General features: G+C 41.5%; 1 long non-coding RNA gene across 1 annotated transcript in view; it reads right to left on the minus strand.

Annotated features, from left to right (window-relative positions):
* The window catches only part of LOC107309726 (uncharacterized), a 34556-nt gene extending 12128 nt beyond the window's left edge, over nt 1-22428 (minus strand). Inside the window, exons 1-3 of the long non-coding RNA XR_001553301.3 lie at nt 22297-22428; nt 11231-11272; nt 10537-10589 (exon numbers count right to left, since the gene is read on the minus strand). This is a non-coding gene — a long non-coding RNA (uncharacterized LOC107309726). The remainder of the gene's footprint in view (nt 1-10536; nt 10590-11230; nt 11273-22296) is intronic.
* Between the last annotated feature and the right edge of the window lie 3161 nt (nt 22429-25589).

The raw sequence follows: 25589 nt of genomic DNA on the forward strand, positions 1-25589 counted from the left end.
GAGGGCCGATCCTGACATGTGGCAGAAAATCACAAGTACAGCACCAGAGAGAATGGCACAGTCATTGGTAACAGGTTCTAAAGGGTTCGTGGACAGATGGCCCCGAGTTGTTGAGCTGATTATAATGCTTCAAACCACCGATCAGCAGCTCCCTCAACTGCATGCCGCAGTTTCTGCCATCTCACGGCTAGAAAACCGAGTAGATGAATTGTGCAAGAAATTGTTTCCATCAACTAATCGTAATGATGATCCCGTAATAGTATCAGAAACAACTGATGAAGGTCAATCCTCGTACGGGCCACCAGGTCTAATGAAGGATCTGATCAAAGTATTCCAGTCCTACTCCTCACCTGCATCATCAAAAGTCTCAGCTGTTAAACGCACACGCTTCCCAGCTCGAGCAAAGAACAACAGTACGATTGCACCGCGTGTTTCCATGTGGCGCTACCTACGTGACCGTGGAGAAGACATGAGGAAGTGGCATGATCAGCCCACTTCTGCACTACGAGCACGGGTGAAAGAACTACTAGACATACCAACCACCAGTGGAGTTGCTCCAGTCATCACAGGTAACCAATAGAGGGGCCCTGCCCTCAGTCAGGGGAGGGAAAGGGATAATAGAGTTTATTGGACTGTGTGGATTCGATGGCCTGGCACATCAGAACCACAGGAATATAAGGCGCTGGTGGATACCGGTGCACAGTGCACCCTAATGCCCTCCAGTCATGAAGGGACAGAATCAATCCATATTTCTGGAGTGACTGGGGGCTCTCAAGAATTGACTGTGCTGGAGGCTGAAATAAGCCTCACTGGCAAAGACTGGCAAAAACATCCTATTGTGACTGGCCCAGGGGCTCCATGTATACTGGGTATTGATTACCTCAGAAGGGGGCATTTCAAGGATCCTAAGGGGTATCGATGGGCCTTTGGGATAGCTGCTGTAGACATGGACAACATTAAGCAGCTGTCTGTTTTGCCTGGCCTGTCAGAGGACCCGTCTGTTGTGGGGCTGCTACGAGTAAAAGAGCAGCAGGTACCGATTGCTACAAAGACAGTGCACAGACGGCAGTATCGCACCAACAGGGATTCCTTGCTCCCCATTCATGATTTGATTCGCCAGTTGGAGAATCAGGGAGTGATCAGTAAAACTCACTCACCTTTTAACAGTCCCATATGGCCAGTGCGTAAAGCCAGTGGAGAATGGAGGCTGACAGTAGACTACCGTGGCCTGAATGAGGTCACACCCCCATTGAGCGCTGCTGTGCCGGACATGTTGGAACTCCAGTACGAGCTGGAGTCAAAAGCAGCCAAATGGTATGCCACCATTGACATCGCCAATGCCTTCTTCTCTATTCCTTTGGCTGCAGAATGTAAGCCACAGTTTGCCTTCACCTGGAGGGGCATTCAGTATACTTGGAACCGTTTGCCCCAGGGGTGGAAACACAGCCCAACCATTTGCCATGGGTTGGTCCAAACTGTACTGGAACAAGGTGGTGCTCCTGAACACCTGCAGTACATTGATGACATTGTTGTGTGGGGTGATACAGCAGAAGAGGTTTTCACAAAAGGAGAGCAGATCATCCAAATTCTTCTACAAGCCGGCTTTGCTATTAAGCGAAGCAAAGTAAAAGGACCTGCCCAGGAAATTCAGTTCTTAGGTATAAAGTGGCAGGATGGACGTCGTCACATCCCAACAGATGTGATCGACAAAATCACTGCCATGTCTCCACCAACTAGCAAGAAAGAGACACAATCTTTCCTGGGTGCAGTAGGCTTTTGGAGGATGCACATTCCAAACTACAGCCTCATTGTAAGCCCCCTTTATCAGGTGACGCGGAAGAAGAACGATTTTGCATGGGGCCCTGAGCAGCAGCAGGCTTTTGAACAGATTAAACAAGAGATAGCCCGTGCTGTAGCCCTGGGGCCAGTACGGACTGGACAGGATGTAAAGAACATCCTCTATACTGCTGCTGGAGAGAAAGGCCCCACTTGGAGTTTGTGGCAAAGAGCCTCAGGAGAGACCCGAGGCCGACCCCTGGGATTCTGGAGTCGATCATATAAGGGGTCTGAAGAGTGCTACACTCCAACTGAGAAGGAGATCTTAGCCGCGTATGAGGGGGTTCGGGCTGCTTCCGAAGTAGTCGGGACTGAAACACAGCTCCTTTTGGCACCTCGACTGCCAGTGCTGAACTGGATGTTCAAAGGACAGGTTCCCTCCACTCATCATGCTACCGATGTCACCTGGAGCAAGTGGATTACGCTGATTACACAGCGAGCGCGAATGGGAAACCTCAATCGTCCAGGAATCCTAGAGGTAATCATGGACTGGCCTGAAGATAAAAGGTTTGGAACATCACCAGCAGAAGAGGTATCACGTGCTAAAGAGGCCCCACCATACAACGAATTACCAGAAAATGAAAAGAAATATGCCCTATTCACAGACGGATCATGTCGCATTGTAGGGAAGCATCGCAAATGGAAAGCTGCTGTGTGGAGCCCCACACGACAGGTTGCAGAGGCCACCGAAGGTAAGGGAGAATCAAGTCAGTTTGCAGAGGTAAAAGCTGTCCAGCTGGCCTTAGATGTTGCTGAACGGGAGAGGTGGCCAATGCTGTATCTTTATACTGACTCATGGATGGTGGCAAATGCCTTATGGGGGTGGTTACAGAGGTGGGAACAAAACAACTGGCAACGGAAGGGTAAATCTGTTTGGGCCGCTGAATTATGGAAGGACATTGCTGCCCGAACAAAGAATATGGTTGTAAAGGTGCGTCATGTGGATGCACATGTGCCCAAAAGTCGGGCTACTGAAGAACAACAAAACAACCATCAGGTAGATAAAGCTGCCAAAATTGAGGTGGCTCAAATTGACTTGGACTGGCAGAATAAGGGTGAATTATTTCTAGCTCGATGGGCTCATGAGACCTCAGGTCATCAAGGAAGAGACGCGACATATAAGTGGGCCAGAGACCGAGGGGTGGACTTAACCATGGACGCTATTGCGCAGATTATTCATGATTGTGAAACATGTGCCATAATTAAACAAGCCAAAAGGATGAAACCTCTCTGGGAGGAAGGGCGGTGGCAAAAGTATAAATATGGGGAGGCGTGGCAGGTTGATTATATCACCTTGCCACGATCTCGCAGTGGTAAGTGTTATGTACTCACCATGGTAGAGGCAACCACTGGGTGGCTTGAAACATACGCAGTACCCCATGCTACTGCTCGAAACACCATATTAGGTCTTGAGAAACAAGTCCTGTGGCGACATGGCACCCCAGAAAGAATTGAATCTGATAATGGGACACATTTTAAAAATTCCCTTATAAATACTTGGGCCAAAGATCATGGCATTGAGTGGATTTATCATATTCCCTACCATGCACCAGCTTCTGGTAAAATTGAACGATATAATGGGTTGTTGAAAACTATGTTGAAAGCAATGGGTGGCGGAACATTTAAGCACTGGGAGAAGAATCTGGCAGAAGCCACTTGGTTGGTGAATACTAGAGGATCTGTCAATCGTGATGGTCCTAGTCAATCTAGCCCCCTACACACTGTAGAAGGAGATAAGGTCCCTGTTGTACATGTAAAGAACATGTTGGGAAAAGCTGTTTGGGTCCTTCCAGCTTCTGGAAAGGGCAAACCTATCCGTGGAACTGTCTTTGCCCAGGGACCTGGGTGCACTTGGTGGGTAATGCAGAAGGATGGGGATGTTCAATGTGTGCCACAAGGGAATTTGATGCTGGGGGAGTGCAGTCAATAATTTTATGTATTTATATGTATATATGTTTGCATGTGTAGTGTATTTTAGTTATTATAGTTGTACATTTAGTTATGTTACATGTAATTCTACTGTTTAGCTATCATAATTTTACATACGTGTATATATATGTATATATATATTTACCATGATGTAATAATGTAGAATAAGGGGTGGAATGTCATGGTTTTGTAATTTTGCTATCAGTATCAGTATTCCACATCATAACATCATGTAAAGTATGGATACTTCTATTGAATGTGCAGTCCACAGAAGAAGACTACATATCCCAGAGAACAACAGGGTTAATGATAAGTCACGGGACCAGGACGCTGTATAATCTCGTTCCCAGGCTGGAGTGCCCTCCTTCTTCTCTCGAACCTCTCGGAGAGTGGGAAGCGTTCCAGCCGTGTCGCCTAGAGTTCACAGTAGGCCTCTCGGTTTTCGGGGACTCTCTCTCTCTCTGTTTCGTTCAATTTGTTAGCCTCAATTATATTATATTGTGTTATCTTGTATTTCGGTATCATATTTAGTAAAATAAGTTTTTCCTCCTTAGATTGTCGCTGTTTTATCCCACTCCCTTTTTCCCCCTCCTTTCCGGGCCCCGGGAGGGGGGCCCACGGGGTGGCTTCCCCTGTCACGGGCATAGGTAAATCTAAGTAACCCGTGACAACATTTAAATATACAATAAAGATATTTTAAAGTTTCCCTACATTTCTAGATTTTCATTTCCCCTTTCTGACATTTCCTCTTTTCCTTGAAAAAAGGATCCACAAGCATTCTGTCTTATTTCACAGCCACATTTGCACAGCCCAAATTAATCTGTGATAGCTATCTGTATGCTCACAGCAAATGTAAAGCAACTCACTTTGCTATGCTGCCAATGAAATAAAAAGTAATTAAAAAAAAATCAGCTGGTACTCATCATAGTCCCAGTGCAGGGACAGAAGTAGCTATGTTGGCTATGACAAGAACCTACTTCCAACATCCAGCTTCTTTCAGCCATGCATTCAAGTTTGTTAGGGCTTTACTTCCCCAGCCTAAACAGTGAGAAAGCTAATCACCATTCACTGCTAGATGTGATTCAGAAAAGCCTTTCCTGATGTGACTCTAAGAGCTCAGCTGACTTCAAGAATGTGGTTCTGAGAACCCAATTAAGAATATGCCTTACCTATTTAAATAATGTGGCAAGACCCTGGTAAATGTTGCCTCTAAATTCATGTTTTCTTACACTATTTCTACTATTTTATTTATGTAGTGTAATAATGTTGTTTATTAGAGTCACACATATGATAACCACAGCTGAAAGTAGGCAGGAGAGGATGATGTAGAATAAGTGCATTGAGGGTAGGATATAATCAGCAGTGCTCTTTGCAGAAGCACTTATGTGTAGTTTCTTTTACATTTCCTCCTCCAGAGGTTACACAGCCTACCTTTTTATGGCGGTGCACAAGCCTCCTTCACTTTGTACCATGTATTTTTCATGAATATTGACTTTTCTCGAGGCCTGTGGCCCCGCAGTAGTGAGGTGGATTTGACAATACAAGTTAAACTCCACAAGCACACACACATCCATAGCACAGCTTTTGGTGCTTACAGGCTTCATCTCTGTTTGTGCAGGCACTGCAGCCTCACAGAGGATTTTCTGCTTGCAACTCCCATGCCAACAGAGTTCAGCCTCTGCTGGGTCTCCTCTGCTCTCCCAGAACAGAGATTTTGTTTCATATAGTTATATTAATTCAAGGTTAATTTCTTGGTGAATGTTTCTGTGAACTTTTCTTGATTATTAGTTTCTGCATCTATCACTCACAGTTCTCAGTAGGAAGCTATTTTGCTTTTATTTTTGCTTGCATGATATAGCAGTGTGATTATACAAGACTGACCTTTTTTACTTTACATCCAGATATGAATTTCAAAGTTTCTTCTCTTCTGGCTTATTACCTTGGTCACCTGAAGAAGGATGGAAGCAGTGCTACATAATTAACAAAAGCATATTTAGCAGAAAAATTAAACAAAATCCAAATTTTGATTATCCTAAATAAAAAAACAGTTGTTAAACAACAAGTACTCTGTTTCTTTAAACAGTTCTAACTGGAAGTTTTCAAGTGCACACCACAGGCAAAGCTTATTGATTACTCGGAACAGCCGCATCAGCAGCAGCAGAGGAGCACCAGTGAGGCTGGGGAAGATGCTGCAATCCCTTTGTCTCCTCAGAGCTTGGCAGCATGCTGCAGCTCTGGTTCAAGCCAAATGTTCTTTTTTTTTCAAACACAGTTTATGTATTTTTACCTAATCTACAGGCTTTTTGAGCTCCCACTACATTAAACCACCAAAGACACATGAAACAGTTATGGAATAGGACAGAAGCCATCAGGAATGGCATTCTAATGGGGTTTAGGCAACATTCAGTCTGGCAAAAGATTTCTAGCAGCGAGCTGCAGGTTAAATTCCTCTGGATATCTGCCCTGGGCTGCCTGGAGTTGTGCCTAGATACCTAACCACATCCAGGTATAGTAAGTTATTTCTTGGCTGTGGGTTTAATTTTGTACAGTGTTTTCCTTTAGTATGCCAGTCCACCCCACCTTCACACTGCCTTCATCTATTGACAGTTCACATTGCCATCCAATTCCTGGGCTGGGGAAAGCAGTGGAAAATCAGGCCTTTTGTTGCAGTAGTCAGGTGTTATGCATCATGCACATGAAGTGTTCTGAAACTGCTGAGGGCTGCTGGAGGAAGGAGGGGATGCAGGCCTGCTCCCTCCTCCCAGCACCCAAGAGGGAGCTGCATGCAGCACTGACCAATATTTATGGACAGTATTTATTTTAGTAACACTAGGCGAAACCATTCCACATTTTCTCAGAGGGAGTGAATGCATATGAGTGAAAAAACAAAAATGGTCTATTCTCCTTAGCAAAGAAGAGATCTGAGAAGAAGGTCAACGTAAATACAGTAAATTGCATTCAAGAGTGAGATGTGGGGAAATGTTGAAGTCATCAGTCAAAATCTCAGCCCAGATGAGTGGGAGCTGATCCCCGTCTCAGTGCAGTGCTCATCCCAACAAGCCATGCTGTGGCAATTCCCAGTGAGTGTAATCCCAGAAGAAGGGGGTTTTGTGCCCATACTGCGGGGAAATTAACTGTCAAGAAAAGCACATGCTACTTCACAGCTCAGTCAGACTCCTTTCCCTATTAGTAAACACAGCCCTGTAATAATGGCAAGCCAGAGCCGCACCATAAACAGAAGCCACTTATTTTCGAAGGGAGAGTAACATTTTTTCCCCCTTTTCTCCCCCCTCTTCTCCAAACCTTCCCCACCCCCACCCGTATCCTCCATTCTAATGAAAGGTCAGAGGTTAGGGCTTTATTTTCCTCCAGACCATGAATGCTAAATAGCTCTAGCAGGAACAGTTCAATGACCCCAGTGTGTCATGAAGCCTCCGAAAAATGAAAACAAATGTTAGTCTGGGGCCTGAGTGAGACACTTCTGCCAATCCATCCTTATGGAGCACATTAAGGCCACTTACAAAATCAGGCTGAGCCACGATCTCTGACCTCACTGCTGTTTCAAATGGCCTCACCTTCTCCGCTGGCAGCCCTGAGAGGGGCTCCCACTCCTTCTCCTGCGGTGCCCACTGCCACTCATGTGCAAGTGACATAAGCCAGAGCAATCGCCAGCACACATCAATGGCAGTGCTCCAATTTAAGTGGAGATGGCTGGAGTAGGTGTTATTAGTACCCCGTGTCAAGCTGTGATTGCTCACATATGGCTGCAGGCTGAATGAGACTTTTGATTCAGGGCAAAGAAAGAAAGAGTAAATGGTAAGAAAAAGAGAGAAGATGAAGAGAGCTTGATCTGACCATATTTTGAACTGAAATGGCTAGATTAGAAATAAATGCAGCTAAAATGAAATCAAGCTGGACATCATCAAGATACCCATATATATATATCAGCTTCTGGATTTCCAGGTGGTCTGGATTTTAAGCCTAAAATCCCAGTCCAGTGACATTAAATCCACTTATTCAGTAGTGAAGCATTTTTTTTTTGCAAAAGGCTTCTAAAGATAAACACATTCTTTTGGTAGTATGACAGAAGAAGCAAGAGAAATATTTTCTCTATAAAGTAGTATTGAACAACTGTAACATTCTTGCATTTAATCTCATCACTCTGAGCCAAGCAATTTTTCACTTCTTTTTTTCTTCCCTTTACTGTACCATTTTCCCTGTTCATTGCCTGTAATGAAAATGAAAAACAGGGGTTTGAGTCTGCACTACTGGACCAGAGGACTGCCATTGCTACACATATGTGAACTATGTGGAGACTGATATGAAACTTGCTACTTTTTTTTTTTTTTTTTTCTGAGAAGTCTCCCAGGGTAGAAAGCATATATGTCACATTAGTTTCTATTTGAATACTTTATCTCATTTCTTACTGTAGGACAGCCTGAAAAGAACATTGTGAATATACTGTATTATGTGAAGGGAAAAAAAAGAAGATATGAGATGTGACAGGCTATCAAAACTTCCAAAGAGAAATGAACAATTAAATGAAATTCTCTTTCAAAACAGCCCAGTCTTAAAAAGCCAATGAGCACCTCATTCAGGATGGGCTGAGCATACTTCTAATCTTACTGGCACATAAAGCTCTGATATACTTATGTATTGTAATTCCCTGCTTGTGCATTTAAAAGCAATCTGAAATTTTCTCTGCTTCAGCGGGGCTCCTCATGTGAAAGGCTGAGCTCTAGGAGTCAGAAATCACTAGATGTTCTCCTTCATAACATTGCAATTGTTCAGAAATTTTCTGCATACTTAGAACAGAATTGCTTTCAAATGGTTTTAAAGAACATGATTTGCTATTTACTTTTGGGGCACCACCTAACATTGAATTTGTAAGAATAAAATTATCAGTGGCCTACTGCAGTATTTGTTTTTTTCATTGTTTCATGATCCAGGGTAAATCTAAAACAATTGATTACATCAGCATGAGTGGTGAATGATTTTATCTAAAATAACATAAATCACACTGTTGTTTCTATTTATGGTTTTTATGTCATCTGTAAAGGCCTTACCTACACTGACTAACAGTCAGATCTTTTATATTATGATGGATAGTTATGTTGGCTAATACTACAAAGTCAGCATTGACTACAGGTGCCTGAAGTATTGTTGGTTGACACTTGAGAAAAAGCACTACAATCTTCTTAATGGTGACAGTCTTAAGTACATAGATTAGCTGTAGATGTATGTTCACCCTTCAGATATGAAAATTTTTAGGGCTTTAGAAAAAAAAATTGTTGTGGATGAATGTCTCAAATAGAGAAATCAATCTACAGGACATGTAGATCACCAGCACTGTTGGAAAAAAAGAAAAAAAAAAAAAAAAGCTATTTCAATTTAAAGACATAAAAAGTATTTACACTTGTCTTGAGTTCCCCAACATACTCTTCCCATTCATGTTTGGAAATCCTTCAACGATTTCCAGCAGTTATATAAAGACAGTGTAGTGTGCCCATGACCTTGCCCCTGAAAATGTCCCACCTCTCAGCAGCCTGAATCCTGAATGATCTCATCCAATGCTCCAGGGCCTGAACTACCTTCCAGCACGAAAATGCATGCAAGATGCACTGTTCTTTGGTGTAAACCCCAAAATACTGATGTACTCACCCTGATTATTATTATTATTATTTGCCTTAGGCCATGGGATGAGCTAAGCAATTAGTTGACGTAATTTTGAAAGAGGAATGGGGATGTTGAATGGCATTTTGCAGGACTATCTATCTGTGAGAAAAACTCTCCCACTGAGCTCTTCCCATCCAAATTCCTAACACTGCTTAAAAACTGTTTCATTTTTATTTCATACTAATTTCAGGGTTGTGTTGCATGCCTCCCCTTCGTTTCCTCTTTGCTTTATACTTGTATATCTGAAAATTTAGAAGCTTTCTACTGACAGAGTCTTATTTATGTCATCTTCAAAGTCATCTGCAGGTTCTGAGTTTAGGTAGCAAACAGTCATGTGACCTGTATAAATTATGCATATAATGTATGTAATATTTATATAACATTTAAATATATAATACTTAAAGGTTTAAATATATATTTAATACTTAAATTTCATAATACTTTTAAGTATTTCTGTAGTTATGTAGTATGAGGATACATGCAATTATAATAGTGAAAAGCATTATTAGTGCTGCAACATAATATCAAACCACACAAAAACATAGACACTACTAGGAAGTGCTTTTTTTTCCTAAGTGGTTTTCCTCAGTGTGGAAATTTTTTAATGGAAGGGCAGTATAAAGGGAGTCAAGAATGAAAGGAAGACTCTCCTTCCCCACAAAATTCACTGGATTTAATTAGTAGGATGCATCTTCAATTACTAGGGATGCGCTATGAGGTTTTGAATGGACAATATATTTGAATACTTAAAATATTGTAGTTCTATTAAATTGCTTGTTCTCTTTGGTCTAGTCTGCATATAATTTGGCATTCATGCTTTGTATAGGATGCTAGCTATCCTTTCTTGAGTAGAGGCTACGTAAACACTGTATTAGTCAGTCTTGTTTTTTTCAAAGGCAAGTTTTTAATGTGGGACCAGATGTCCTTTTCACAGGGGTACTAACAGAAAAGGTTCATGTAGGTTGCCTCTCACCAAGTATCCTTCCCCAGCTTACCCAAAGAAGCAACAGGCAGACACAGAAAATCCTACGTTGTAGGACTGGTGCACTTTCAAGCAGGAGGTGACATGCTGTCTCAGCTGCAATCAAGATTTACCTTTCAGTGCCCTGAGCACAAAATGGAAGGTCTTCACACATTGTAGAAGGATGCTGGTTGAAAAGATCAGAAAAAAATATATCAGAAAACAATGGCACAAGAAGAAGAAATTATGAAGAGAAAGTTTGCATCGTCTCTTCTGCCTTTTAAAACTATGTATCTTCTGCACTGAGCATCAATTGAGTGACACTGGAAAATTATTGATCCTACAACAGTGGTATCATTCCTCTTTAGAAAGATTTCCAAAAGTATGCTGAATTATTTTGTCAAATTTATATAATCTGTTTGGAGCAGGAGTTATCTTTTATGTATTTGTATAATATCTAGCGGAAGGTATTTTTACACATCTAGTCAAATAAATGAAGTTACTGTCTTGTGTCACCTAAAATGCAAAAAACAATAATAGCAACAAGGAGCTTTTTTGTAGTGAATAGAAATCTTACTCTGAATCAAAAGAGTTTTAGCTTCATTTTTTTTTGAAAAGACATTCCATTCATATCCAGCCATACAAAATGAGATGTGCTGAATATTACAGCTATGTATTTTCTAGATTTAGAGAATAAATGCACAGTATGCACAAGCATGAAGGAGTAAAGCAAGCAGGAAGAATATGTGACTGGTGGCAGCATGAGATGAGGACCTGCTGAACCCACTGGCACATCTCAGACAAAACAGTAAATGTCCAGCCACTCACATCTCTGTGTCCCACAGGAGCCAATGTCAGTAGTTTACCAGCCTGGAAAAAAGTTCAGTAAAAATGTCTTTAATACATAATTAGAGAATCCATGACTAAATAACTACAGGTGTCAGTTAATGCCCTATTCACATTTATGAAATGCATGCACGTGTGTATATACTTATATATATGTACATATCTATGACTATTTATACCTGTGTGTATAGAATCACAGAATCATAGAATCACAGCATGGTTTGGTAGGAAAGGACCTTACAGACCATCCAGTTTGAACCTTCCTGTTGTGGGCAGAGGCACCTCTCACTAGATCAGGTTAGTCAAATCTCCATCCAACCTGGACTTGAACACCTGCAGAAATGGGGCATCCACACATTCTCTGGGCAGCCTGTTCCTCACCTTCCTCAGAGTAAACAATTTTTTACTAATATCCAATTGAAATCTACCCGTTCAGTTTAAAGCCGTTACCGGTCATCTTATCACTGCACTTCCTGATAAAACATCCCTCTCCAGCTTTCCTGTAGGCCTTCCTTTAAGAACTGGAAGACCACTGTAAGGTCTCACCATGGACTTTGAAACTGAACAATCTCAATTCTCTCAGACTCTCATCAGATATGAATAAACGTATAAGCATGTATACATTTGAGCGCACACACTCACTCACTAATGGACAATAAAATGTAGGAGATCATATTATAGAATAAATCATAAAGATGAAAAAGTAGCAATTCCAAATCACTACCAAGACAAGATCCAAGTGCTAAGAAACTAGTTGTATAAGTATCAGCAAAGGTACTTAAGGTTCTGTAGAGAGGTTTATCTTTGTTTTATATATATATACATATATATATATCATTCAGAATGAGGACCTCATGAAAGCCATTTCTGATTTGTACTTCTGAAGCTCAGTTCAAATATTACATCACCAGACACACAGCTCAGTGGAGGGAGAAAAATTTAATATGCAAAAATAACAAGTTTATTCTTTTTCTCATCTTTTTTCTCTTCTCCACTTTACAGACATAAGACCTCTGAAGAAAGAGAGAAAAAACACCTTCCCATGTTTGCCTCTAACTCTACCATCACTGCCTGACATTGTTGTAAATACTGTCTGACAAAGGCAAGCCTTAACATCGCATAAAATGAAATCAACTGTGGAAACAGAGGCAGCAGCAACTACACATGAATGAAGACCTGTGCTATCTTTTCCAGAATGAATAGTAACTCTGAGAACCCATTCAAAAAATCGTCAAGACCACCAGACTTTCTTTTCCTCATTCCTCAGCTTTCACATTAACATTGATTCCTATTGATTTTATCCCTGGAATATTCTGGTAATCTTACCATATGACCTATACTTTAAATAAACAAACGAACAAACAAAAATACAAAATCGTTTTGAAGACACTGCACTTCCAAGAAGTCTGAAAACTGAGTTTGTTTTGTAGATCCAGTGAGTAGCAGAGCTGGGTGTAAAATGCAAATTTTGCCAGATCCCACCCCTGTGACCTACAGTTGTTTAGTACTAATTCATTTGTCTACCTGGACTGAAGAACTCCTGCCTTAATTACACCCTCTAAGGAACAATGACAAATCTTTGTGCTTGCTTTCTGAATTGCAATAAATGCTGTGTGGGTGCTTTCCCAAACTAAATGAAGTTGTGTGAGTTAACACAACAAACAGGCACAAGACTCTTTGTGTGAATAGTTTTCATACTTGCGTGGTTAACTGGGTAATCAGGCACACTGATGGATAATTTGCTTACTGCAAAGATAATAAAAACTCATTCTGGAAGTATGGTCTCAAGCTTTCTAGTCTCTTGCCTCAAGAAAAATGAGCTAGAGCCAGCATCCCAAGTCTGTGTCATGGCTTAAGACCAGCAAGTTCTTCAGAAACTGTAAAATTGCCCCAAAATTTACTTGTATGGTTAGTATGGAAAAAGTAATTTCAAACGAAATAAGAAATCATAGAAGGAAGAGCTTAAAAAAATAAAAGAGGCCACATATTCATAGTAATTGGACTAATTTCAGAATGATTCAAATGACATTTTTTTCACATAGTTCTTGCTGTGGCATTATGATAATGCTTCTCTGCACTGCTTCTGTGTTGGCAGATGCTCAGAATTTCTCCCTTCCTTCTCTCTCAGTCAGCAGCATCTGGCTATGGCATTCCCACCTCTGGAGCTGTTCCTCAGCTGTTGGCACAGACACATAGAGTGGGGATAACAGCCATCCACCAAGAAACACTGCAAGACAGGGAAATATGGGCTGACAGAGTGGGCTTCATGCAGCTTAGAAGTCATTCCCAGTCTTACAGAGAGGAAAGGCTCTGGCGCCACAGTTGGAGGCAGATGCAACAAAGAGATGATGCACCCATGTGATGAAGACTGGTAGAAGATGCCTGTGGAAGGAAGCTGTGTCCTCCATCAGACTGCAGGAAGCTCTGGGAGGGTTTCAGTGTGCGGGCAATGTGGTCACTAGTGCTGAGACACAAGCAGTGCAAAGTGAGGAGTTCCTCCAGTGACCCTGTGTCAGGTGCCCGCAGCAGGACAAAGGGCCCAGTGTTGCACACATCTGCCCCACAACTTACATCAGAGGATGTGGAGGGCCAGCCAGGTAATGAGAACATCAAGGGCAGGCTCTGTGACTCTGCACGGTGTTTTCTCTCTTTCTTTGAAACAACTGTTTATAATCCCTTCAAAATAAATAAATAAATAAATAATCGCAGCTGTGGACAGGGAGCAGCTATAAACCCAAACACCTGTGCCTCACATAGACACAGCCTCACCATTATGTGCAAGAGCACAGTGTCTGCCACTGCATTCCAAGAGCTTGGCTCCAGGTGAGGCTGCATGGGCAGATTTGCTCACTGGAAAAACACAGGACCCTGTGAGGGTTGGTCTGTCACTGAATGGTTCTCGTGCTTGTCTCCCTCCCTTTGAAGCCCAAACAGTGGGATGGTGCTGATGATTGTTCTCCATGTTCTCAGCCCGAGACAGTCAGTGATGCTTCTCCGAAGCACAATGATGGCTTCATGCATCATTCCTGTCTTAGTACTGCACAGGGGCACAGGCAGTTGCTGCTCACTTGTGGGCTGGGCCTGTTAAAACCATTTATCATTTTCAGCTTTTCGAGGGGTTACTAACGAGAAAAACTGAAAGGTTTAAGAGCAGGGTAGCTCAGAGCACTATGAAAACAGCCCAGAGAGGGCTGTTCAAAGTAGGCTTCTCGGTCTTCGGAATCCTCTCTCTTTCTCTTTTATTTTACTTGATGTATTAGCCTCAATTCCAATTAGATTGTAATGAGTAAAATAAGTTTTCCTCCTTAGATCATTGCCGCTTCTCTGTTTGTTTCCCTGACACCAGCTCCCATCTCCCTACCCCTTTCCCTTTTCCCTTCCCCTCTGTTGGGGGCTGGGGTGCCCATGGGCCTACTGCCCCCATCACAGACATAGATTAATCTAGATAACACTGTGACAATAGGTAAGTCCACATCCATGCAGAGGAGATATGGATATTAGAGCAACCAGCAGAAGGCAGCTTTCCATAATCTCAAGCAAGCATAGAGTCTCTCCTTCTCAATCTCATGCCCAGGAGCCACCTCAGTTCCCATCCACCTGCCCCCTGGGGGCCAGAGCTGTGCCAATGAAATAAGCAGGATCTAGGCCTCCAGAAAAGTGCCTGTCCTGTCTAAATTGCAAGTCTTCTCTGAGACTCCCACTAAACAAGGTGACTTTGCATCACCTCCTGTTCAGACTGGTGGCAATAGTCATTCTTTGGCCTAGTGCCTCTTGGTTTCTTTTTTAGAGCTTTAGATTTCCTCAGCTGTGGTGAGATTGCTGTGATAGCAGTGGGACACTGACCTGGAAAGAATGAAAATGGGAGAATATGTTTGCCAAATATATTCCAAAGATTAATTTTGGAAAACCATGCTTTATTTTTATGTCTATACCGTGAATTAATCTCTCCAGTAAGCCAGGTTTGCTCAGGAATGTGATTTTGAGGAGTGGCAATTAAAATTCTTTATGTACTTTCCACCCTTGGAGCTGAGGCCAAGGCATCTTAAAAAATAAAAGCAAACCACAAACACATGTGCGCACCGTGAGCATCAGATTACTACTTTAATCAATGGATATTTGTTTATCTGGACCCTCTTTTTCAAGAGTGTTCCCTGTAACAGGGGATCCATCTGATCTGTTTAGGGGCATGTCTATCTGACACACAGACAGATGGACTGATAAAGTGGGCAGGTGGGAAGTATTCCTACTCCAATAATTACCATCTCACTTCTCTTTTTTCAAGCTATGGATGCTTTCTAAAATCCTCCACCAGCTATTAGAAAAGGATTCGTTACTGGAGAGGGAGACAAAAGAAACAAGCTCTTATTGTTTTTAACACAGTAATTAGAAAACCAAGTATGAACCTTTTATTCAGTCCTTGTGTCCCCTCCTCTTCACTTATTTATTTGTTTGTTTGTTTGTTTATTGTGGTTTTGGACTGCCTATATTCTAAATAACACTTTGAATAGGGCCCCTTTCAGTCAAGAACTTTAATCAGAATTAACCTTCCAGGATCCTCCTTTTTTTCTGAGAGCAGAAGATTTCCACCTGACTTGAGGTTTAAGGTGTGATATTTTCCAGGGCACTGTCTGATGAATCTTGGCAAGACTCAGCCATTTAACCCTCTTAGGGTCCCTTAGAAATCCCACCACTAGCCAGACAAAGCACTGTATTTTGGTGGGGGAAAGAAGTTAGCATGCACATGGCTGTCTGATCCCATGTTTTGTTATTAGAAGACAGGCTTAACAAACATGGGGACTGAACTGCAGAATAATTAACCATGAAGCATTTTCAGTCCATTAACTGAAATGATTGTGCCCAATTACAAAAGCAAGAAAGTAAGGTTAGAGCAGAGATGGGAAGCTAAAAGCCAGCTGCTGGAATACGAACTATTTCTGTTTCATGCTCACATCTAAAATGAAATTCATTTATGTCTTCCTGTATCTCAGGAACGGATGGAGAACCAAAACAATGAGAAATAAAGATGCGGGGGAAAAAAGGAGTGCAAAACTCTCTTGTTTTATTTTCTTTACTTTTTTATTATTTTAGAAGACACTCCACTTCTGTCTTGATAAATATGTTTTCACTACTGTAGTTGGATTTCTTCACCATGGTTTGTAGAGGGCATCTACAAGGTGAAAAAATAAGATGGGAAAAATGCAGTTCTGTCTAAATTTAGTCCTAAATACATATTAAATCTGCAGACTCAGATATTGTCTTTAGTTTTACTTAAAGAATAACAAATGTGAGTTTAAGAAAACGTGTTTGTACATAAGTGGTATAAAGACATATAAAATAACCTTTAATCTGCCTGGAATCCTGCTGTACATATATGTATATATATGCATACCCACCTCTATATATGTATACATGTACGCATGTATGCATGAAGGTGGAGGAGATATTCAGACAGTACTGGAGCAGTATCAAGGCTTTCTTACCCCTTATAACCACCTCTGTGAGGGAAGGCATCAGCTTTTTAGCAGTGTTCTTGCTGGTGCAAGCAGTACAAGCATCTTAGACATGACAGACATTCAGCATACATTCAAATGATGCAGGAAGGTAAACAAGAATGAGATGCAATCATAGTTGAAACTAGGTCCCCAAATTTAAAAATGACCTTGGAATGCAAATAAATGCAAGTAGCACCTTATTTCTTTTCAGTATGAACTCCAGGCTCAAATGTTGGTTGAGAAGCACTATCTTCTCTTGAAACATTAACAGCCTTTTCTTCAGCATCTGTGACTGTCTCATCAAGCACCCACCTAACCCAGTTCTACTAAAACAGTATGGTGCAGTGAGCAGATTTATTTATTTATTATTGTGGCCCAGCAGAGCAAAACAAGTTAAAGAGCTTTGGCTTAGTTGAAATCTGTGATTATCAAGTCTTAGCTGCACGCGAGCAAATTTAGCATTGAAGAACAACTTGGTCCAGTCTGGGTCAGGGCTGGGGAAGACTCATTTTGAGGAAGAGGTGAATCTCACTCTGTAGTCTCGTAAGAGTGCAGCTGATGGTGGCTGCTAGCTAGAGAAAAACATTTTTCCTCTTTTTGCAATGTATCAAAAAAAAAATGTTTTCTGGGGAATTTGGTACTGTTGACTGTAATTGCTATTAATCTGTCAGATATTCAAGAAAAACATACATCATTCAATTCACCTGTAAAACAAAAGTTGACAGCTTGGTCACAGAGATGAATATGTTCTGGCTTGGAAGAATATTTTGGAAATAAACATTGTACTGCTGTCCTCATTAATATACACGTATGGCCAAAGTTTTCAGGTGTATTTTAGGACTCAAAAGGTGGGCCTGGGCGAATCTAATGAGGTTCAATGCAGCAAAATGCAAGGTTTTGCACTTGGGCCAGGCATATATACAGACTGAGAGAAATAAACTTTGAGAGTAGCCCTGCAGAGAAGGACATAAGGGTCATGATGGATGCAAAACTTAACATGAGCTAGCAGTGTGCTCTTGCATATCAGGAAGAAAATGGTATCTTGGGCTCCATCATAAGAGGGGTGGCCAGCAGGAACAGGGGAAGCTGATTGTCCCTCCCTACTCTGCCATTCTGAAGCCCCATCTGGAGTACTTCATTCAGGTCTGGGACCCCCAGTAAAAGAAAGACAGGGAGCTGTTGGAGAGTGTCCAGAGAAGGGTCACGAAGATGATTAGGGGGCTGAATCACCTCCCCTACAAAGGCAGGCTGAGGGACCTGGGCTTATTCAGCCTGGAGAAGAGAAAGCTGTGGAATGACCTTATTGCAGCCTTCCAGTACCTAAAGGGAGCCTAAAAATAAGAGAGGAATCAACTCTTTACAAGGGTAGACAATGGCAGGACAAAGGGAAATGGTTTTAAGTTGAGGGAGGGAAGATTTAGGTTGGATATCAGGGGGAAAGTCTTTACTGTGAGAGCGGTGAGGTGCTGGAACAGGCTGCCCAGAGAGGCTGTGGATGCCCTGTCCCTGGTGTTCAAGGCCAGGTTGGATGGGGCCCTTGGCAGCCTGGTCTAGTATTAGATGTGGAGGTTGGTGGCCCTGCATGAGGCAGGGTGGTTGGATCTTGGTGATCCTTGAGGTCCTTTCCAATCCAAGCCATTCAGTGATTCTATGATTCTAAGATATTTCATCTGAACGTGAGGTTCCAAAGGTCTGAGTTTCAGAAATAACTACTAGACACTATAAAAATCATACTCCTTTCCACTTTCTCATTTCTTACATGAGACATCTAGGACCTCCAGTCTCTTCTGAAAGCTACAGAAAGCTATGAAAAGAGAGCCCAGAGATTTACTTCTTGGTGCCCCAGGCAAGTGTCTACAGTCAACTGTGAAAGACAAAAGGGCAATCAGAGTTCAAGTCTGTTACCTTTAAGGGCTAGAGCTCTGAGTCACCGAAATGGAGGCTAGAATAACCGATTTTCAGAAATCCTATGATGAGAAACCCGGATGTCAGATGCAGAAAAATTTAATTCTCATGGGAAAAAAAGTCTGGTAAACATATTTCATGTCCACCCACAAAGACAAATCCAGTTTGCAGTCCTCTGTTAGTTTTTTCCTTATTTAGTAAGAAAACATATATATAAATGTAATCTTTTTCTTTTTCATTTTCTTGTGGCTGAAACCTCACTTATGGGCTTCCAAAATGACACCTTTGAAGAGCAGAGCCTAACCTCAATGTTTAGTGAAAAAACACAGGAAAGGCATGAGTACCTCCCTTGAGGAACAGAGCAGAAGCAGTGAACAGTATTCTGAAACAAGTGGACAAATAAAAACATGCAGAGCAGCCACTACTAAATCAGTACACCTCTCCTGATTTCATCTGGATGTTTAAGGTGAATCACAGCCAAGCAAGAAGCTCATGCAACAGCAAAGAAATAGTCCAGATGCTTAGTCGACTTTCCTGTTGCATTTTATGGTGCGAAGCTCCTCAGTGTTTGAATATTTTACCACACAAAATAGACTGATAGCTTTTTTAGAGGAGAGTTGGCAGCGGTGAAGCAGAAGAATTGTCTCTTTTTTCCTCTTAATTCACTTTGCTGAAGGGATCTGGGTATTGTAGTGAGTACCTAGGCTGGAAGTAACAACATTGTTCAGCATTCACTGGAATTATTTGATGTGAGACAGACTCCTAACAAGCTACCAAGGGCTGGCAGCAAAGACTACTCATCATAGCTTACTCCTGTCCTAATGCTGAATAACATGTTTTGAACCCATAGGCATTGTACAAGAAATACCCATGTGCAAAATGTTGATGTTGCCAGAGAAACCATATACCTTTTCCGAAGCCGTATTTGTGTTACAATCCTTTTTTTTTTTTTTTAAGAAAGGTCATTTTAATTAGAAAGCAGGGGCAAGGAGTTACTGTTGATAGGCAAAGCCCCATATTGATGGCTCCTCTATACATCAGTGCCTGAGTATTAACAGTGCTCAGATAATCTTGCTGGCAAGCAAAGAAACAACTATCATGTTACTTGAAAGAACTGAAGCTATATTGTGTAGCAGTCATTAGTCTCCTTGAATCTGCTCATAATGATGAATGCATCATTCTCGCTGCCTGCAACTCGTGTAACAAGCAACACAGCCAAATCTTTTCCAGTTCTGTTATTATGTTTTAAAAAACACTGACATTTTCTTAAATAGACATAATTTACAATTTTAAATAACACAACAGTGCCTTGGTGTGTAAGGGCCAGCCAGCAAACAAGACTCCTTTCACAAAGATTGAAAAAAAAACACTAAAAAACACAGTCTCGTGCTCTCTGAGGTCACTGTGGCTTTAAACTGTTGGGGGGAGAAAGGGAATAGGACAGGATGGAGGAACTAGAACTTTTTTGTAATGCTTCTTTTGCTTTTACATATGGATAATGCTAGCACAGCAGAAAGCCCAAGCGCAAGTATTGTTAAAAACACTGTATACTTCTTGATGTGAAAGAACAGGTTTCTGTGTCAACACTGTCCTAGTAAAGCACCTCAAGCAGCAGTTCTGGAGCTTGAACATCCATGCTCCTTTGATCCATGATTTCCAGCTTTCCCGAGTTCCCCTTGCTGCAGCACCACACAGGAAACATCAGGAACTCTCACAGAGCAAACAAAGCCCCTCCCACACACATGCCCATTTATCTGGCACTGCTAGAGCATGCTTCACTTGACGTCATATATCCCACCAGTCTGCATGGGACTCCCCAGCCACTCATGTTCTTAGGAAGCACTGGCCTTTCTCCATAAGATGAACTTTGCTGGGAGACATGCTCTGCATATCCTCCATGTGTGGGCTGTACATGAAAACTGGAAAGTGCAAGGTGGTATTCATGAACACACCAGCAAAGTCCTGATGTGGTGAAGTGCAAGTTACTAACATGGATTCCCTTCTGGTATGCATCAAACAGAAAACACTGTGCTGCCCATGGCTCTGGTGCATCTGGACTTCACTGCTGCAGCACTGCCTGGACAATCCAACTCAGTCTAGCAGCTGAGGGCAGATCATGAGCACATGACACTGCAGACGTTCAGGATGAAAATAATGAGAGATTTGTCAATGCTGAATTACTATAGGACAGTCCTAGAGGAAATTAGGCTAGCAGCCTAGGAACAGGTGGCAGAGTACCTGGCAATTTTCCTTTTTTTTTCTCTCCCAGGTTGCAGTCTGCACACTGGTGAGGGGGATAAGCAAGACACTGTGGGACACAATGTGAGGCAGCTGAGTGCCCATACATTGTATTCAATGGCAAAGACCTGGGTCCAGGGCTTATTTCCAGGAGGTCTATGGCATATGTCTTGCGGGACTTATTCTTTAGGTGATCCATGGTAATGTGAACATGCTTGCTTGGAAGCTCTCAAAAATCTTACAAGGAGGATGTACCTACCTACAATTGCTCTAATGGAGATTTTTGACCTGAGTCTGATTCTTCCTCAGATGAAGTCAGAGATTTATACTCCAAGAGTTTTAAGACAGGCTCACAAATTAAAACTCTGGTTTTCTTCCTTAAGGAGAAATCTAGAAAATTTCCTGGGAAATTTCTAATTGTCCACTTATTATCCGTGTTCTGCTATTTTGTTTTTCTTCTCAGTTCTAGGAGGAGCAGACCTACAGTTCTCCAGTTACAGCAGCACTATGGCCTTACATGAATTCATCATTATCAACCTACCAGCTGATGTTACAGATAAGTAAACTATCCCATATACAGCTGTGTTAGAAAAAATGCAATAAAAATTTAAACTCCTTCTCTCCCTGAGCTTTATGAACTCAGTGATGACAACACAAGATTCAGGATCCAAAATCCTTTACTAAAACCATTCTCTGTGTGTGTTTTTGTACAACTGTAGCAGGAAGGAACAACATCTTGTCAACAGCAGCAGCCTATGACAAGTGTCTGACTGCTACTTTAAATCTGTGATGGAATCAAAACAGCAGGTGACACACTGACTGCAACACTGATATTATCAAATAAGAGAGCAGCACCACTCCATGAGGGTGAATTTTCTACACAGGCTCTCAGTGCAGCTAAGGGAAAAACTGCTGTTAAACAGCCTGGAGGGCAAAGAGAAGTGAATTAAATGCTGTACCAAGCCTACAAACTCTGTTCACGATTCAGATGCTTTGGGTCACAATCAAAGTTTGTTTTGATCTCCAAGCTTTTCTGCTATTGACCTTTAATAGAATTTGACTCACAGAAATACTCAAAAAACAGGACTAATGGAGGAAAAAAACAATGTATTTACATTCCATGCTCCAAATGAGATCATAAGTGTCCTAAGCAGCGTGACAAAGGTTATTGTCAGGGTGTGTTTTATGGCTGAGCAGAAACAGGAAGCACTGTGAATCACACGACAACCTGTATCTTGACTTTTTACACACAACTTACAAACGTCAGTAGTTAGAACAGTTCATATAATGATTAGAAAATAATGCAAATTTTAGGGTGGGTTATCTAAAAGAAAATCAAGATGTGAATTCTTCCAAATAATCTTAGCCTACAGTACACTCCCTGCATACATTCGGCCTTTTGGTCATACTTACATTTTGCAGAAGCGGCAGATTTGATAGTATTTTCTTCATTACTTTTTTCCCCACCTTCTGAAACTTCAGCTCACATCAGCAAAGTAACATGATCCACAGGGGAAATTGTCGTATTTTTCTGTTGTCTATAAGCTAGAGAAAATTTGAAATCAAATCTGAAATTAAAAAATTGGCAGAATATGAATTGAAGTCAGTATTAAGTAGAAACTTCAGCACAAAGTATGTTTGCCTGATCAAAGCAACATTCTATATCCCATGAAAGCGTTTGAAGAATATTTAGAAATAAAACAAGTGGGAAAATCTCTCTGTGCCAGATTTTAGGATGTTTTTTAAACATACATCAAGGCAAAGCCATAAAGCAGCCAATTGCCTGTATCTTCTGCCAAGAGCAGCATTCCCCTCTCTCACTCGTTTTCCTCTCCTCCCTCAGAATGAATGAGATCAAGATCAAGAAAGCTGTGTCAGGCTCTTGAAGTACTTTTCAAGTTTGCAGGAATACTGTGCTCAGATAAGTACAAACACACAGAGTTTTAGGGTGTAGGAGGCTGATTTGTCCACATCTCTTTAAATGTCTCTGCCACCACAATGCCAAGGAACAAATGGAGTTAGCAGCACTGAGAGGTGACTAAGGGCAGCAGATAATTTGGTAGCCAACAGCAAGCTAAAAAGTCATGCGGTCACAGAAGGAGGGGAGAGAGTGGGCAGCATTTGCTCTGGTTGCTAGAAATGTCTCCATACATCTCTGTGCTAATATTATGATTATTACTTTGGCAGGAGCCTTTTTGTTTTTTTTTCCAAGCTGATCCAGCTCCCCTCTTGTGCAGGTACTGAGCCTTCACTCAGCCAAAAAAGCAAAAGAAGCGAGGCCATCAGTTTTAGATTTGCTGTGCTCTCTCCAAGATACATAAGATGAGAAAGCAGGGGAAAGGACGAGTGGTGGTGGGGAAATGAGGAAGAAAATCATTTTAACAGTCACAACCTGGGTAAGGACCTTGTCTTCTCTAATACTTTTATTCCAGAGTGAATGCGGCGAGGTTGAAGAGAAATAAGTTTTAATGCCAAGTTGCCTCTAATATAAATAACTGATATAAATAACTTTGTTCTACCTGAAGCTGTCTGAAGACATTAGGACAGCCTCTGTACTAGAATGTTTTATTGGAGGCAGCTACAGTCAAATCCTACTCCTCTCTCTCACTCATCCTTCTTTCAAACCACAGTACATATATCATTGAAGACCTTTTAGAGCTGTCAGTAAGTTACGTCAGCAGAAGCCCTCTGCACATCACATGCTGAATCAGCAGCCTCCACACAGCACAGCCTGTGACTGGCACCAGTGCCCGGGGCAGCTAGGCACTTCTAGTTTTCCATAGCCTAAAAAGTGCCTTACTAATACTGAAACTTTTGCTTTTGAGCAAAATTATTTCTTCAGACCCATCCCATTCCTCAGCCCCTTTCCAGTTGTTTCTGTATTCCACTGAAAATAAAGCCCTGAACACAGAGATATTTTTGCATCCCTGCTGCAGTTGCAAGCCCCTGCAATATGATCTTTCTCAGCACATTTTCCTGAGACTCCCCAGCATGCGTAAGCATGCCAAAATAGGAGACAGTGTGGCTACAAATAAAAGTAGAAGCTGAATTTGTACATTTCAGTCAAACATATTGTGATTTAGATTATAAACTTCGGCCATTCAGTCTTAAATTATCATTCCAGTAGCCTGTATTTCCATTTTCTATTGTCATTTTTTTAATTTCCTATTCACTGCCTGCTTTCCTCTGATAACCTTTCACAAATTCTTTCAACATTTCATTAATTTCACCCTTTTTTCAGCTCATACTATTATTCTGACATTTGTTTTCACATTTTGCCTCCCTCATAAGCCCGTTTCTTTTATCATACATCTTCCTTCTTCTGCTCTAAACTCCTTATGGTATTTAACACAGTTTTTCCTCTTTGTAAAGCCTCTTTTCTGGCAGTTTTCTTCTGCTTTTATCTGAAACTACTACACTCACTTTTCCTATTTAGGGCCTAGATCCTGAAACCCATCTTAAATCAGAAAAACACTTAAGCGAGTTTTTAACACTGGGGCTCATCTTGGTATGAACTGCAAGGTAAGCATTTACCTCACATTTCATATCACAGAATCATAGAATCATAGAATGGCCTGGGCTGAAAAAGACCACAGTGATCACCATCTAGTTTCAACCCCCATTCTATGTGCAGGGTCATCAACCACTAGACCAGGCTGCCCAGAGCCACATCTAGCCTGGCTTGAATGCCTCCAGGGATACAGAATCATACCATAGAATGGCCTGGGTTGAAAAGGACCGTAATGGTCATCTAGTTTCAGAGTTCAGATGCTTTGCCAAATATATGTAGGCTATATATATTTGTATGTATGTGTATGTATGTGTATGTATGTATGTGTGTGTATATATACACAAACAAAAAAATCATATACATAAGCAAAGAGTGCTTTTCAAATCCTCTTTTATTTAGATGATGGCTGACAGCTCAGATGGCTTTTGAAGCTCTGGAAAGAGGTTGAGCTCCACAGAACTGCTTCTTTCTGGGAACCTGCAGAGATGGATGGCATGCCTGTATCCCATGGGTACACAAACAGAGAATGCCTTCAGGTTGTACAACGAGCATAATATCTTTACAGCATATCTTAAATATCTTACAAATATCTTACAAATTCCAAAGGATTTCCAGCCACTGCTACTAATGGTTTGTAGTGAAATATGGACATACCTTAAAATACTAATCTCTCCATTAAACTCAGGTTCCAGCTTTCTTTTAGGCTGTACACACACACGCCTTCAGTAGGGTTTCATTCCATCTTGAGTGAAGTCTCCTCACTTTGGCTGAATAGACTTAAGGACATGAGCGTTAATTTCAGCTTTCAAACCACTCAAGAATATGGGTAGAGGAGGTCACATTCACAAGTGCTGTCAGTGCCCTTCAGAAGTGGGCCTTAACCTACACATTCCTTTCATCTTCCTACCTGGATGAGTTATGTAACTCCATGTTCACTTTGTTGCTCTTGTTGAATCTACTCTCAGATGCCCTGTTTTCCTCTCAAAGGGTTTTGGCAGACTGAATTGTGAGTTCTGCTGGGGACAGATTACCTAAAGAATTGGGCTTTAAAAAGCCTATATCCATGTGAGGTTGGAATCATGTAAAGAATACCAAGCAATTTTAGGCACTTTGCTGAACAGAGGTTATGCTAACAGTAATAAGAACTGCTTCCACAAGAAAGTAGTAAGACCAGGGGGGTTATATATTTATTTTT

This window comes from Coturnix japonica, chromosome 2, assembly GCF_054131305.1.
Source record: "Coturnix japonica strain WE chromosome 2, WE-NBRP24, whole genome shotgun sequence".
Classification (NCBI taxonomy): domain Eukaryota; kingdom Metazoa; phylum Chordata; class Aves; order Galliformes; family Phasianidae; genus Coturnix; species Coturnix japonica.